The sequence below is a fragment of the Rattus norvegicus genome, chromosome 14 (assembly GCF_036323735.1).
Source record: "Rattus norvegicus strain BN/NHsdMcwi chromosome 14, GRCr8, whole genome shotgun sequence".
Lineage (NCBI taxonomy): Eukaryota > Metazoa > Chordata > Mammalia > Rodentia > Muridae > Rattus > Rattus norvegicus.
The window spans coordinates 23841786-23857890 of record NC_086032.1 but is presented as its reverse complement, the minus strand read 5'-3'; the positions used below and the strand labels follow the sequence as shown (position 1 = coordinate 23857890).

The 16105-nt window shown below is 36.1% G+C and overlaps 1 pseudogene; it reads right to left on the bottom strand.

Moving 5' to 3' along the window:
• Positions 1-338: 338 nt before the first annotated feature.
• Positions 339-812, bottom strand: Mobp-ps1 (myelin-associated oligodendrocyte basic protein, pseudogene 1; annotated as a pseudogene).
• Positions 813-16105: the final 15293 nt, after the last annotated feature.

The following is a 16105-nucleotide window of genomic DNA, read 5'->3' as shown; positions in this document are numbered from 1 at the left end:
AATAGGATGTGTCTCGAGAACATGTATGTTATTCTGATCTGGCTCTAAAATATTAAGTTATTTCTAAAATTAAATGTGTCTCTAAGTGTCATTAAACATTTGGTCAACAACTAGTGAATTATCCAATTCTCTTCTTTAGTTATTAGGATTTCCATTTATCAGATGTTCAATACATATGTGAGTTTGTTTTGTTTTTCTTCAAACAGAGGCGGTTTAACAGGGAGTAGATTACCCAGGCTTGGTACTGTGGAAAGATCCCCCATGTTAGCACTTGCAGAGAGCAGCTACTGACCTTAGGCTGGGGGTGGGGGTGGGAGGACAAAAGGCAAGAGATGGTGTTACCAGAACCTAGAACCTCTGGTGTGAGATCCCCTGCAGCTGGTGCCTGGCCCTCTGAGGGGGCTGCTTCCTACTGGCTGTTTAGACTTCTGAGGGGGATTCTGCCTGGTTGGTGGTGGTCCGACCACTGGGTGAGGACATGACTGGCTCTCAGTCCTTGAAGGGGACCTTGGCTTGGCTGTACTCAGAGGGGACTTTGGCTTGACTGGCCGGGCTCTGACCACCACAGGGGACGCAGCTGGCTGGTGCTTGGGCCTCTGAGGGGATGTGGTAGAGCGGCTGGTCTTCTGGCAGGCACAGCAGATCCAGTCCTCCTCCTCCTGGTAAAAGCAACAGCTCTTGCAGATGTTGCACTTGTGGTCCAGGATCTCACCCTTGGAGTTGAGGAAGGGGAAGGGTGGGCAGCAGTGGAGGCTGAAGTGCTCTTAGAACTTCTGGTTCTTGGAGAGCCTGGGGCCCTCCTTGGCCAGATTTTTTTTTTTGAATCATCTCACTGTGTTTACATCCGCGCCCATCTGTCAACCAGGACCCCTTTCCCAGCTTGTCTTGCTCTCATTTGATTCTTTGTTACCCTGCAGGTAATGGCTGCTGTGAAAGATTCCTGTGCATAGCAGAGTCTGGTGGAACTCAAATATGGTTTTCATAGTATAGTATTCTACTATAACACGTGCAAAATTTGTTCTCAATAGCTTATATAAAAAAAATCACTCCATCTATTAGAAAATAACTGAGGTTCTAATGGCTAAATAATTTATGAACTCAAGTATTCAAAACCGTATTTTTTGTTCGTATAGACTGCCTAATTACAAAGAAATCTATAAGCTGAAGATATATATATATCAACATTGTCACAATACTTTAACATTAATATGATCATACCATTACAATGCAATGTTTTTTAAATGTTGACAATGAATTCTGATGAAGATAATAATCTTATGATTATGTTAAATGGTTTATAAATATAATTGAATAACATTTATCTCTTCACAATAAAACTCTGATAAAACTAAGGATGAAATTTACTTAGTCCCATGAAATATTAAAATTGCCACAAAATATGACAAAGAAAAAAGGGGTAAATTGTACTCCTCTAAAGTCAGCGTTTTCTACATATATGTTCTTTTAATGCATATGTCCAACATTTCATCATAGTCTCCAGGTAATACATGGTAAAATAAAAGTTAAAAATGAATAATATTTGAGAGCAAATAAATGCCATTGTGAATAGTTGACTAATTATGCAAAACAGTACAGACTGCCTATTACACTCAACAAGTCTGCAGGGAAGTTTCACACACACACACACAGACACACACACACACACACAAACGAAATACTGTTTTTTGTTTTCTATATGTATGTTCTAGTTACTGGCTATTTCTATAATAAACCCAGGACAAGATGTAAAAGGGAGAGGAAAGTATTTATTTCATCTTATGAAGTGCAAGACATCATGAAAGGAAGTCAGGGAAGGAACTTGAAGAGGTAAGCAGGAAGTAGGAAGTGAAGCAATGACTGCAGAAGAATGCTGCTCATCGGCTCTCTATAGCCTGCCGTCCTTTCTTGCTTTCTTATGCACCTGCCAATGAGTGCCTCCATCTGTAGTTGCCTGGGCCCTCCCACGTTCATCATTACTCATGAAAATGCCTTATAGTCTTGCCTATGGCAACCAAAGGAGGATATCCCTCATTTAAGGTTTCCTCTACCCAGATGAAACTGCATAATTCAAAGTACTATGAGAAATTAAAAGACCTAAAGTCAAATACTAACAAAAAAATCTATATATCTTTAGATAAAGTGAGATAATGTTGATATTCAAAGGTCAACTGAAAAAAATGGATGGTTTTGTCAGATGTCAGAAATTCAAGGCTTAGCATAATTGTGCACTCTATTCAAAATTTAAAATATGGAATCGTGATGTCTAATTTTGACTGTCAACTTAGAAACTTCAGAAGAAGAAACCTCGACTGAGATAGTAGGCATGTTTGTGAGGTCTGTGTTTGAAATAGCTCAGGACTAACAGGAATACCTCAGATGAGGGTTGCAGGTGTTGGTTCTCTCCTCTCTCAACCTGGAGCCACAACGTTGACTTCCCCACTATCAACCCGAATAAAAATTTACTACCCTGACAGTTATCAGACTTCATTTTTGCTTGACTTTATAGAGTTTCTATCCCAGACCTCTCAGCCCCTGTTCTGGCCAATTGTGCACAGTCTCATTAACCTTGTGTCAGAGACCCTGGACACCTCCCCAGTCACACAAATACCCCCTCACCTCAATTAAATGAACCAGTTCTCTAAAGCTGTGTATTGTTCTCTGGCATGTGTATTGTTTACCTGTGCACTCACCACCGACCAAGGCCCGGAATTGCACCTACCCTACATGGCTAAGCTTTTGTTCCTCCACTACAGCACAGAGCACATTGAGCTGGCTACCCGGAACGGGTGACTGGAGCATGGCTGCAGTGGGGCACTTTCAGGCACCACATATGTGCACAGTGCATCTCCCGATTAGGTGGGACTGGGCTGTTTGTAAAATGTGGCTAAATATGAGCCATCAAGAAAGCTCAGAAACACAGAAGCAGCTTTTGTCTACAGTTTTTGCCTCCTACTTGGCATCCCGGGATGATGAACCTTTAAAATAAAATGAATGCTTTTCTTCCCCAGTTGAGTTTATTCAGCGTTTTTGTTTCTTATGTAGCAACAGAAAACAAACTCTAACAGTAATAAAACTCCAAATTTAAATTTACTATAAAACTCAAATGGATACAAAGATTTATAAAAAGATACAAACAATATCGGAGAAGTACACATTTGGAAAGACATATCATGTAACATCAGTACTTAACATAGGCTACATTAGTTTGAAAAGTATATTTTGAACAGCTAATTTTGATTCATGAAAACCTGCATATAAAACCTGGTGTTTCCCTAGTATGTAAACTGTAAGCTTGTATCACATCCCATAATTGTATTGACTTATAAAACTTTAGATGTGATATAAAAACATAATGCTTCATTTTCCCATTTTATCCACCTCCCCTGCCACATTTGTTTTTTGCAACTTTACTGTCCATTGCAAGATATCTGAGCATACTGTGAACCTCAAGATTGTATACTTGAAAAACCTGTCCCTTGATGTGGTATGCCTCAGCTGTCATACACACGTTTAATTCCAAAGTGTTTCAGGATATTTGATCACATTGTGAGATTGTGTAATGGAAAAAAAATTTCTAGGGACTCTACTATGCCCTAACACACATCTTTAACCCAACAACTTTTTGTTCATTGGCAACAAGGTTAAATAAAATGGGTCAAGGGGCAGAGCAAGCAACCAGTTGATAGGAAGTGAATATAAGACAGGAATCATTGAGAATAAGAGGAAGTTAACATAGAAAGATGCACAGGAAGGAGAGAGGAGGGGCATTCAATATGGAAGGGTTTCTGTAGTTGTAATGTTATTGTACACTGTATAAAGTTTTTCAGTTCTGCTATTCAAATGCCGAATTCACTGTCCTCCTATTTTGTTTCAATTTGGAAACAACATTGTAAGGTTTATGTCAAGAATTTCCTGTCTCAAGTTTGTGTAAACAATGTTTACCATTTAATCTCTGCCTTGTCAATAAAAGCTGAACACACAAGTTTTGGGAGAAGAGGTAACAGGACAGCCAGGGGACAGGGAAAGAAAGAGTAAGATCGAATGAGCCATGTGGAGGAGGGTGAGCGGACATCATGGGAATTCAGCTGAAGCGTGTAAGGCACTACATGGAAAGTATTATGGGGATTTGGGCTGAGAGGTAGCCAGATTAGTTTAGAGGATTAAAATAGGTCAATTGACTGTCCAGGTATTGCAATAAAGCCTTAAATAAATCTTGGTTTCTCTGGCTGGTTGTTGGGGAATTAGCTAGTATAAAGAAAAACTGCCACTGTATTAATTTACAACATATATAAAATTACATTTACTTTTATAAAAACTGTGTAAAGAAGAACTGGCTTTTTCCTTCTGGGATGTCATTTGAAGAGGAAAGTTGATTGAATGCTTTCTCTGCCTCTCTGAACTAGCAATCTTTCACCTCAGGATGTGTTTCCCGAGTCTTCAATTGGCAAAAAGAGGATGATTGGGATTGTGACTGTAACTTCATAGGAAAACTAACAGTATCAACTAACCTAGACCCCTAGAAGCTCCCAGAGTTAAGCCACCAGACAAAGGGGATACATAGCCTGGTCCATGGCCCCTGGCACATATATAACAGAGGACTGCCTTGTCTGGCCTCAGAGGGAGTATATTCACCTAATCTTAAACAGACTTGATATCCCAGGGAGGAGGGATGCACAAGGAGAGGTAAGCTGGGTGGGGAGGTGAGTGGGTAAGGGGATGGGTGGGTGAGCAGGGTGGTAAGGGTGGTGGGAAGCACCCTCTCAGAGGCAAAGAGGAGAGATATGGTGAGAAGGGGGTCAGGATGAGGGGTAAGATTTGGAATGTAAATAAATGAAATAACATAAAAAAGAATCTTATTTTAAAACACTATCATATAGTCTCCTCTGTACACGCTATAAATGCCAGAGTGCATTTTATTCATTTTTCCATATACATTCACTTTTAGATCAAGTGAAATATTTCAAAATATTACCTTTATTTTACCCAGTTCTAGATTCTTCCTTTCTTCAGACTGAGGTTTCTACCTAGTAATAGATTCCCTTCCTCCTTGAGAAGTTCAACATTTATAACAGAACATGTGAACTACAAATGGACTTTCTTACATTTCCTTTCAAATATCAAAAATCATTACATTTTCATAATTGAAAGATACCTTTTTGTTTTCTGCTTGAGAGCTATTCTTTGTCTATTTTAAAGGAGTTACCAGTTATGATATGATCCATCTTCTTCTTAACTTTGGGGATGATGAAGTTTTTGTCTCTCCCCAACACAAGAATTTTTTTTTTTTTGGTGAAGGTTGTGAAATTGGCTTGGCATCAATTCCTTTATTGAATTCTGTGACTGTCTACTGTGTTCCTGGGTATCATCAAAATAAGCCATCTCTAGCTTCCTGCTCTATACTATCTCTCAGACTTAGGTGAGAATCTGAAATAAAGCTCTTCCAAATCGATTTAAGTTCCTTGTGGTGTGTGTGTGTGTGTGTGTGTGTGTGTGTGTGTGTGTGTGTGTGTGTATGTGTGATGTGTGTGTATGTGTGATGTGTGTGTATGTGTGTGTATGTGTGATGTGTGTATGTGTGTGTATGTGTGATGTGTGTGTGTATGTGTGATGTGTGTATGTATGATGTGTGTGTGATGTGTGTGTGTATGTATGATGTATGTGTATGTGTGATGTATGCATGTATGTATGTGTATGTATGATGTGTGTATGTATGTGTATGTGTGCTGTGTGTATGTGTTTATGTATGTGTGATGTGTGTGTATGTGTGATGTGTGTCTGTATGTGTGTGATGTGTGTGTATGTTGATGTGTGTGTATGTGTGATGTGTGTGTGTATGTATGATGTGTGTGTATGTGTGATGTATGCATGTATGTGTATGTATGATGTGTGTATGTGTGTATGTGTGCTGTGTGTGTATGTGTTTATGTATGTGTGATGTGTGTGTATATGTGTGATGTGTGTCTGTATGTGTGTGTGATGTGTATGTGTGTGTATGTGTGTGTGTGCATGTATATATTCTTCAAGATTATTTAGTCTTCCTTTCTAGCAATGTAAAACAGAAAACATACCAATTGATATTCTGTTGTAGCTGTTGTCATTTTTCTCTGATTGCTGTAGGTCAACTAGGGCACAGGATGTCTTTCCTCCAAGGATTTTACAGATTCTCCAAGGATTCCCTCAGACTCTATCAGTAGCTCATTTTCTATTTAGACTTACATTATTTCTACTGTGCCATGTGCTAGCAGAATGAGTGTGAGTCAGTCTATTCCTTCTGACAAGCCTTACAAAGCCTTCCCAGTGTGTCCTGGATGCTGCACCCTTTCCTTCCCTGGCTTCTGTGCACTATGCTCCAATCTGTTGCATCGATGCTTTCTTTTGTCCATAGTTAAACATTTTTATGTATGTTGATTATTTTACATTTAATTAAATGCAACTTTGCCAGATGTTTCCTACATTTTGTTGAGTATGAAACAACTTTTTGACTTTTATTAGGAGCTTGTTATTTTATTAGGACTCTGCCATTTTCTGTTCACTTGTGTGAGTCAATTCAAAATGTAACAAATTGAAATTTATTTTATTAACTATATTTTGAAATCCAATTGAGTGATATATAACTGAAAGTTTGTAGGTTTTTTTTTCTAGTAGCTCAAATATGATTTCACTGATTTTTATTTTAGTCGAATCAAGGAGCTGAAGGTTTTGGTTTTTTTTTCTTTTTTCCGGAGCTGGGGACCGAACCCAGGGCCTTGCGCTCGCTAGGCAATCGCTCTACCGCTGAGCTAAATCCCCAACCCCCTGAAAGTTTTTTAAAATATTTTAAAATATTTTTAATTTTGTGAGACTATAATATATCATTTTCTCCTCTCCCCTTTTACCCTCAAGTCCCTTTAAGTATACTTCTTTGCTCTCTTAAAATTTTCAAGTTTCTCATGAGAAGACTGTCCAAATATGCATGGGAACTTCCACAGATGAGGGAGTCTTACATAGGAACTATACACATATATTTTGACTGAATAGTTTGCTGTTCTTGTAGAAATCTGAATAGTGAAACAGGAGCAGTCCCTGACTCTTATTCCTCCTTCTGGGATCCTTTTCCACTACTGGGTTGCTTTGTCCATCCTTGTTGTGCTGGTATCTGTCTGATTTTATTCTATACTGTTAAGCAAAATTTAGGGGATACCATCACAGACCTACTCTTTGCTGAGGAGATGCATGGGTGGGTTCAGGTAGGGGTGGGGGAGTCAGGGGATATGGAGAATCTGAGGGAGAAAGGATGGCAGTAGGGGAGAAAATGGAGGTAAAGAATGGAGAGAAAATTGCAGTCAGCATGTAATATATAAGAGAAGAATTAAAAAATGCAAAGAATAATTCATAATTTCTTTTACTTTAATTGTTGTTATGCATATGTTCAAATGTGTACATACATATGGATGCTAAATATTACTCATTAGAAATCTACATATTTTAAGTTTTAAAATAATTTATTCATAAATACTAATTGTAGTATAACAAAGTAAAAATTACTGTTTATCCAGCTTGTTATTAAATCCAGAATATAAGAACACATGTCTTATAATTCACCAATTATGCAAATTAATATATGACCTTTTGACCATTACGTAATTATAATTATGTAAGTTATTTTCTTCATATTAATTCAATCTTTAGAATAAATATCTATAAGGGAGTAAAGTTATTTAACATTTCCTTTGGTTCATAATTTTATATGTAAATTAAATAATCAAACTGAATAACATATGTCAAATAATAGTCACCCAGGAGAAAGGCAACATGTTTCTATTTTCTCAAATATATGCCACTGTCCAACAAAAGAGAGTTCCACACTGAAATGAAATTTCCTTCCCTCTGAGACAGTAAAAGTAATGTATTTCAAGTGAAGTTCAGATAAGAGAATTCGTTATTCATAGTGCATTGTCAAGCACTCTGTAGTTTTCAGTAGGATAATTGATGACAATGATGATATGACAGTCTTGTGTGTTCTTCCCCACAGTCCTTGACATTGCAGTTTTCGTTATGCCTATGGGCAACACAGCAAACTACAAAGTCAGTCAATATAAACCGAACTTTCAAGAGGGAAAAGAAAGATGTCAGATCTCAAAATAATAATTCTTCTATTCTTTTGGATTCCTCCTTTATTCAGAACCACTTTCAGTGACAGCTTTTCTCTTTATTATTTCTTCACAAAAAATCACCCCTGATTGCAATGAGTTCCATCTCCAATTTCTGTGACAGCAACTGAGAATTATGGCACAAGCATTTACCCTCTTGCTCACATCAAACTATTTCTTCTGTTCTTGGAATTATTCAGAAGACATGAACTCTGAGCAATGCAGGCTTAAAGGACACAGGCAATTTCCAGTGATGTCAATGGTACTGACCTCTTGTTCTTGAAAGGAAGGCTTGACCCTTTACATTCTAGGGCTACGTTCACATTGCAGTGAAGGAGAGCAAGGCGATGACTCATAGAAAGAAGGAATTTCGAAACTCCTATAGATACTGAGATTTTAGTCTATTGTTGTTGCATCCTGTGTCAGGCAGCCAATTATAAACAAATTCTATTTCGTTTTAACGCAACTTCGATCTTTAATTGCTGAAATTCAGTTTCTATTTCTTTATAAGAAATACGATAGCAACTCTCTTAGTATTGTTTCTCAATACAATTCAATTTTGTTTGATATTACTCAATAAGAAAACATTACAGATTAAAAAAACAAAACAAAACAAAAGCCTGGGGTTTAAGGACTTGGCTATGCTTCTCATTGCTCCCAGAGGCTATACTTGGCCTCAGACGGACATTCAGGTGAATTGGCACTGGTTTTTATACTGACTATCACTCTCCAACTATTTCTTAGAGATAGTTCTCAGAAATCTGAGCAATAAAACAGACACCTGGAAGTATGCTGTCTCTCTTGTGAATTCATCTAACCATCTGGGTTTTTAAAGAAAAAACAAAACCATGAAAAGTCAAAATAAGCCTTTTTCTTTCAACGTAAAGTTTCCCATCAGAGAAATATTCTATATTTTCTCTTTTATCCAGGTCTTATAAATGATGGTCCTTACATTTTAGAAAAGAAGATAATAATAATACAAATAATTTCTACACATTAAAAGCTAATGATTCATGACAAGTCTTATGATTTTTTATATTTTCATATATTTTAATAGTGATATATTGATAGCCATGTGATCTTTATTAATATATTATGATATACTATGATGTATATATTATGAAAAGACAAATTTTATGTCCTCATTTTATAGTAAAACTTCAGCTAGTAAGCAACAGCGGGCTCTTTACTCAACTGTCTGGATAATTACATTTTTAACTTATTATAATTTTAGTTATTCATTCTCCATCCTGTTTACTGGCCCCCTTCTAATCATGCCCTCATCAATTCTTGCCCTATTTCCCCTCCCCTTCTCCTCTGAGCAGATGGGGTTCCCCTTGGTATGGTCCCACCCCACTAGGTGCATCCTCTCCCACTGAGGCCAGATAAGGCAACCCAGCAAGAAGGGCATATCCATGTATAGCCAACAGCTTTTGGGATAGCCCCTGATCCATTTGTTTAGGAACCATATCAAAACCAAGCTGCATGTATGCTGTATATGTGCGGGGAGACCTAGGTTCAGTCAGTGTATGTTCTTTGGTTAGTGGTTCTGTCTCTGAAATCCACGAGGACACAGGTTACTTGACTCTGTTGTTCTTCCTGTGGAGTTCCTATACCCTTAGGGCCCGCAATCCTTCCTCCTGTTCTTCCATAAATGTTCCCGTGCTCCATCAATGGGCACAATTCCCCCAGTAAAAAGACATGGCTAATAGAATTCATGAGAAAACAGTATCCATCATTTTGCTGCATACAAGAAGCACACCTTAGCAATAAAGATAGATTTTACCTCAGAGTCAGGGCTGGAGAAAAGTTTTCCAAGCAACTGATTTTAAGAAGCACGCTGCAATAGCCATTCAAATAGCTAATAAAATAGACTTTCTAGTAAATTAATTAAAAGAGACAGGCAAGGACACTTCATCTTCATCAAAGGAAAAATCTAAGAAGATGGTATCTTAATTCTAAACATCTATGCCTGAAACACAAGGGCACTGACATTTGTAAAAGAGACCTTGCTAAAGCTTAAATTGTGCATCGATAACAGTGGAGGACTTCACCACCCTACTTTCATCCACTGCCAGTCCATCCAGACAAAAGCTAAATAGAAAAAAAAACAAAACTAACAGACACTATGAATCAAACAGACTTAACAGACATCTATAGAATATTTCACCCAAACAGCAAAGAATATACTTCCTTCTCAGCACCACAAATACCCTTCTCCAATCATATAGTTTGTCACAAAGCAAGCCTCTACAGATACAAGAAAATTGAAATAACACCCTGTATGTTATCAGACCACCATGAGTTAAAGTTAGACTTCTGTGGGTCAGGAAAGGAAAAAAAAATTAAAAAGACCCTCTAGAATTCAATGAAAATGAAGCCAGTACATACACAAATTTATGGGACATAATGAAAACTCTGCTATGAGAAAGTTCATAGCACTAAGTGGATGCGTAAAGACATTGGAAAGTTCTCAAACCAGCAACTTAAACGCACACCTGAAACCTCTAGAAAACAAACAAATAAAAAAGAACAACCACACCAAAGAGGAGTAGAAGGCAGGGAATAATCAAAACCAGGGCTGAGATCAATCAGTTAGAAACAAAGAAAAGAATACAAAGAATCAATGAAACTCAGAACTGGATCTTTGAGAAATTAACAAGATAGATGAACCCTTAGCCAAACTAGCCAAGAGACAGAGAGCCATATTCAAATAAACAAAATCAGAAATGAAAAGGGTGACATAACAGAAACTGTGGAATTTCAAAATATCATTAGGTCTTACTTCAAAGGCCTGTACTCCACAAAATCGAAAAATCTAAATGAAGTGGATGATTTCATACACAGATATCACTAAAGTTAAATCATGATCAGGTAAACTCTTTTAACAGCCCTTTAGTCCCTAAAGAAATAGAAGCAGTCTTTAAAAGCCACCCCACCTACAGAGAAGTACAGGACCAGATAGTTTTAGTGCAGAATTCTACCAGACCCTCAAAGAGCAATAGTAATACTCCTCAAACTAATTCCCAAGATAAAACAGAAGGAACACTTGCAAACTCATGGTGTAAAGTTACAGTAATCCTGATACCCAAACCACACAAACACAGAAAGAAGTTCAGACTGATTTCTCTTATGAGTCTTGATGCAAAAATACTAAATAAAATGTTCACAAACTGAATCCAGAAATATATAAAAACTATATATTATGATAATTATCTAATGATTCAGGGTGCTGTGATTTTGGTCTCTCAATAATTCTGAACTATAATTTTATGATTTATGTATGTTTCCAAAGTTCATGAACTGCAAATTTAGTCTCCAAGGTGTGGAGAGATAAGACCCACAAGACATGACTAGAATTTGTGGGTTCAGTAAATGAAATAATGTAGAATGAATTTGCTATATTTCAGTGTCCTCCCACCTATTTTATTGTATCCCTTCTCCCTGCATTCTACCATTCATGCACTGGAAGAACAGGAAGGGTCTCAGTCAATACAAGCCTTCAATCATAGATCACGCAGGCTCACCATAGTTCAGAAACACCAATTTAGTTTCTTTAAAAATTTCCCAGCCAGTACTAATATGGTTTATCGGTAGAAATCAGGCTAAGGCAATCCTCACCATCTAAAATGGGTTATGACCTTTAAAATGTTATTATGTTCAATTTTCTGACATATTATCAAATAAGTTCAGAAGGCCAACATAATTTGTCAGTAGAGTTAATAGTACAGTTATCATTATCTCTTCTTATTTAAAATTTAAAAAAGAATATGTTAGATGTGACTATATACTTCTGTCTGTCTGTCTACCTGTCATCTAAGTTTGTATGGACATACAGACTTGTGTGTGCATGTGTGTGTGTGTGTGTGTGTGTGTGTGTGTGTTGTTCATTAGAAATGTTCAAGGTAGGTACTATTACAATTCCTCGTTTATAATGAAGAAAATAAGAAAATGGGTTAAACATTATAAACATGTCATGCAAAGAATTGGAAAGACATATCTTTCAGTGATTTCTGACAGCAAATATTCTCAGAATTTATAGATGAAAATCACTCTTCAATGAAAGAACATGACTTATTTGTATTCATAATTTGACAGGAGCATATTATTTGAATTTATGATCTCTGTGGATTCTGTTAAATTTATTGCAATAAGAACCTTGAGGATGTTAGATGATTAAAGTATTATATTATTGAGACAATCCCTTTCCCAAAGTTTTTATCTGGGGATAGAATTTGGTCTTTTATAAATATTCAATTTCTGTATATCTAAACTATTCATTACTTCAGAAAATCACAAACTTATTCTTCACTTTTAATAAAAGAACATTGAAAACTCAACATCTCTTCACTTCTCTTAAGAATTGGCAACATTAACTCTGTGTGCGAGATTGAGCTACAAAGTCTGAGTAATAAAAAATTGAATAAATTCTTAAAAATTTATTAAATAGGTGATCAAATACATTAATTTTCTGATCATTGTTTACTTTAGTCTCTTTTTGGAAAAATCCTAGAATTTAGTCTTCAATCTTCATTCTCCCAGTATCTAAGATGACAAATTTGGGTTTATAATTAGGATTACCTATTTATATACCTAATTTTTAATAGTTTCATGTACTGCATGGATTTTTATTAATTTAATTGTAGTATATCACAAGACATATAGAATTATAGCCACAGTTTTTAAAATTATTATTTTGGATTCATTTACAGTAGTTCCTATAGTTCTGTATAGACAATACACTATTTTGATTAAATAATGTGTCATCATTTCCTGTCCTGGAGAAATATAGCTTCTTCTTTAGAAAAATATGCAGATTTTGCTCTCATCAATAACATTAATCTTTCTTTATATACTTCTTGTAAGCTATATTATATTATATATAATATGTACAACAATGATTTAGGTCAGAAAAGAATAGATGCTCACCAAAATGTCATCAAAAATAACAAACAATACATGCTGAAGTCCTATAAACCCTAGCATTCAGGAGGTAAAGGCATTAGGTTCAGCAATTGAAAGTCATTATCACATACATAGTGAGTGCAAGGTCACCCTGGAATATGGGAGACCCTGTCTTTAAAACAAAACAAAAGAAGGAAAGAAAAGAATAATAAAGAAAGAAAACAAGGAAAGGAAAACAAGTAAAAGAAACGTCAGTATAATATTATTTAAACAGGTGAGCAAAATACATATTCCTTCGTATTAAATTCCTTTGTTTTCCAAGTATTGGAAATGTTATAATGAATTGGATTCTGTTTTAGGAGTTTGGCATATGTCTTAGTAAGATGGGCTAGTGTCACCAGTGAATATAATTTGGATGATTTATAAATAATATAATTCAATTATTATTCTGCAGTATAAAAGAATAAGAGTACAGTGGGGCTCTCTCTGAGGATGCATGATGCTGTCGACTCATATGCTGTAATATGTATGAAAGGTCTAATTCTGTCCAATAATATTTCATTCTTATGTCCTGTAGCTATACAAATTGACATCATTACACTGGGGTAGATTGCTAACCTATGACTTTTAAGATGTTACCAACATTGAAGACATTGATAGTATGTCAATCAACAATTCAAAGATCCCTGTCTTCCTGGAATGAAATTTAGAGTCACAGGTAGAGATTCTACGCCATGTAAATCCTTATATTTTTCCTTCGAGTCTCACTATAACAATAATTACACAAGGTTTTTATACTTTGACATGAATGCTTCTTACCTAAATTTTTGTTACTAACATTCAACTTTAGAATAAAATTTTCTACTAATGGCCAATATGAAGATGACATTATATATAATAAATATCATAGTAAGAACAGAATAGATTATCACTATGTTCATAGAGCCTGTGGAGATCCATAATGAATTTGGCTATAGCATTAAAATTATTTGTAGGTTTTTTACAATGAGAAGCTTGTACTTTATGGATATCATAACAGAGTCCCTATGGGATTTGATAACCAGTCCACACTTACCCTCTTCATTCAGATCACTTCTGTTTTAAAGTAAGTCAAATACCCCTATTAGTTACTGCTGTTTAAATCTTTTAATTAACAAGTAAATAGAAAGTATATCTGTACAAATAGTGCAATGGCAAATGTCAGTCTTAAGCTTTTCATATTATTAAATTCAAAATATATTTTGACAAAAGAATAATGTTATAAGTCAGCACATTCTGAAGTATGCATTAATCTCACAAAGATTTATTCCACTGATATTCATCATTAGCACAACCTTAATGTTTAATATTCTGCATATAATTAAATTAACATAATACATCAAGTTCCTATAGAAAAACAAAACATCGATAATGCATGTTTTCATTCAATGTCCTTACATTTCCTTCCCCAAAGACTAAAGCAAATAAAAGAAATATATTAACATAATTAACCTTTATAATTTTCAGATTCATCATGCCCAACGTAAGCTATTATTTTCAAACTCATTACTGGCTTTTTAATTCTACTTAGGTGGAACAATAGTCATTTACGCATTGCTTCAGTTGGTCATAAATTAAGTTATGGCCACTAAAAAAATGAATTAGTGGTATTAATGGATCACTGTTTTCCACACATTAAGCATACTTTGAGTAGAGGACATTTGTTAAGAATGATTGAAACAACAAATGATGCCGGTCCAACCAGACAGCTGTGTACGTGTAGAGGGACAGAACTTGATCTTTACCTCTTGTTCTGCACAAATTGACTCCAGATAATAAAGTATCTCAAAATAAGACCAAGTGTGGTAAATCTGACCGAGGAGACATTAGTGACTGCACTTGATTTTATCGGCACAAAAAAGGATATTCAGAGCGGGAGCTCCATAGCATAGTCATTGAGACAACTATTGATATGTGGGAACAAATGACACTAAAAATGTTTCTATATAACAGAGAACTTCATTATTATTATTTGAGAAAAGAAGTAGCCTTAGAATGGCAAAAATATCTTTATCATATTTGTATTTGGCAAAGGCTCAGAGAGTATACAAAGAGTTTTTAAAAATCAACTTTAAGAAAATAAACACTCAAAGAAGAAAATAGAATATGAGTTCTCAAAAGCTGAAATATAAGTGACTGAGAAACATCCTTTTAAATTTGTTTTACATGTATTTTACCAGAATGTATGTCTGTTCCACATGTGTATGCCTCATGTTGATGAAACTTGGAAGAGATGTCGAATTTCCTGGGACTGCAGATATTGAAGTTTTTCAACTGTCATTTGGATCCTAGGACTTGAACTTGGGTCCTCTGGAAAAGCAGCTAGTGCTCTTAACAACTGAGTTATCTCTCTAACTCCAAAATATATTAACAATTTATGTTCAGTGTCTTTAGCAATCAGGAGGATGCAAACGTAAACTTTGAGATTTCATCCCACCTCAATCAGAATAGCAAGAAGGAGGAGAAATAGAGGGGAGAAAAAAAAGGAAGGAAAGGGGAGGGAAGGAAAGAAAAGAGAAGAGAACAGAACAGAGCAGAAGAGAAAAGAAGAAAAGAGACCAGAAAATGAAAATTTATTCTAGCACTCCTGGGAAGGCAAACAACTATTCATGGTTGGAGGGATACAAACCACTATGGCACTCAGAATCAAACTGCCTCAGAAGCTATAAATTGATCTACTGTATGGTCCACCTATAGCAGTCTTTTTCTCCCTTCCTTTTCCAGAGCTGGGGACCGAACCCAGGGCCTTGCGCTTGATAGGCAAGCGCTCTACCACTGAGTTAGTGGGAAGGTCTGATGGGATGGGAGGTGGGGAGGTGGGGACATCTTCGTGGAGACAGAGGTGGAGGGAGGAGGTATAGGATGTGCAGCAGTCAGGGGGGGACAGGGATAAAATCTGGGTTGTAAAAAAAAAAGATTAAATAAATTCAAAACAGACACTATTTCCAGAGAGATGTTTGATCTTTCTTTTTCAATGCTGCTCTATTCCTAACAGGAAGGCAATGTAAACAGGCAACATAACCAGTGCCTGA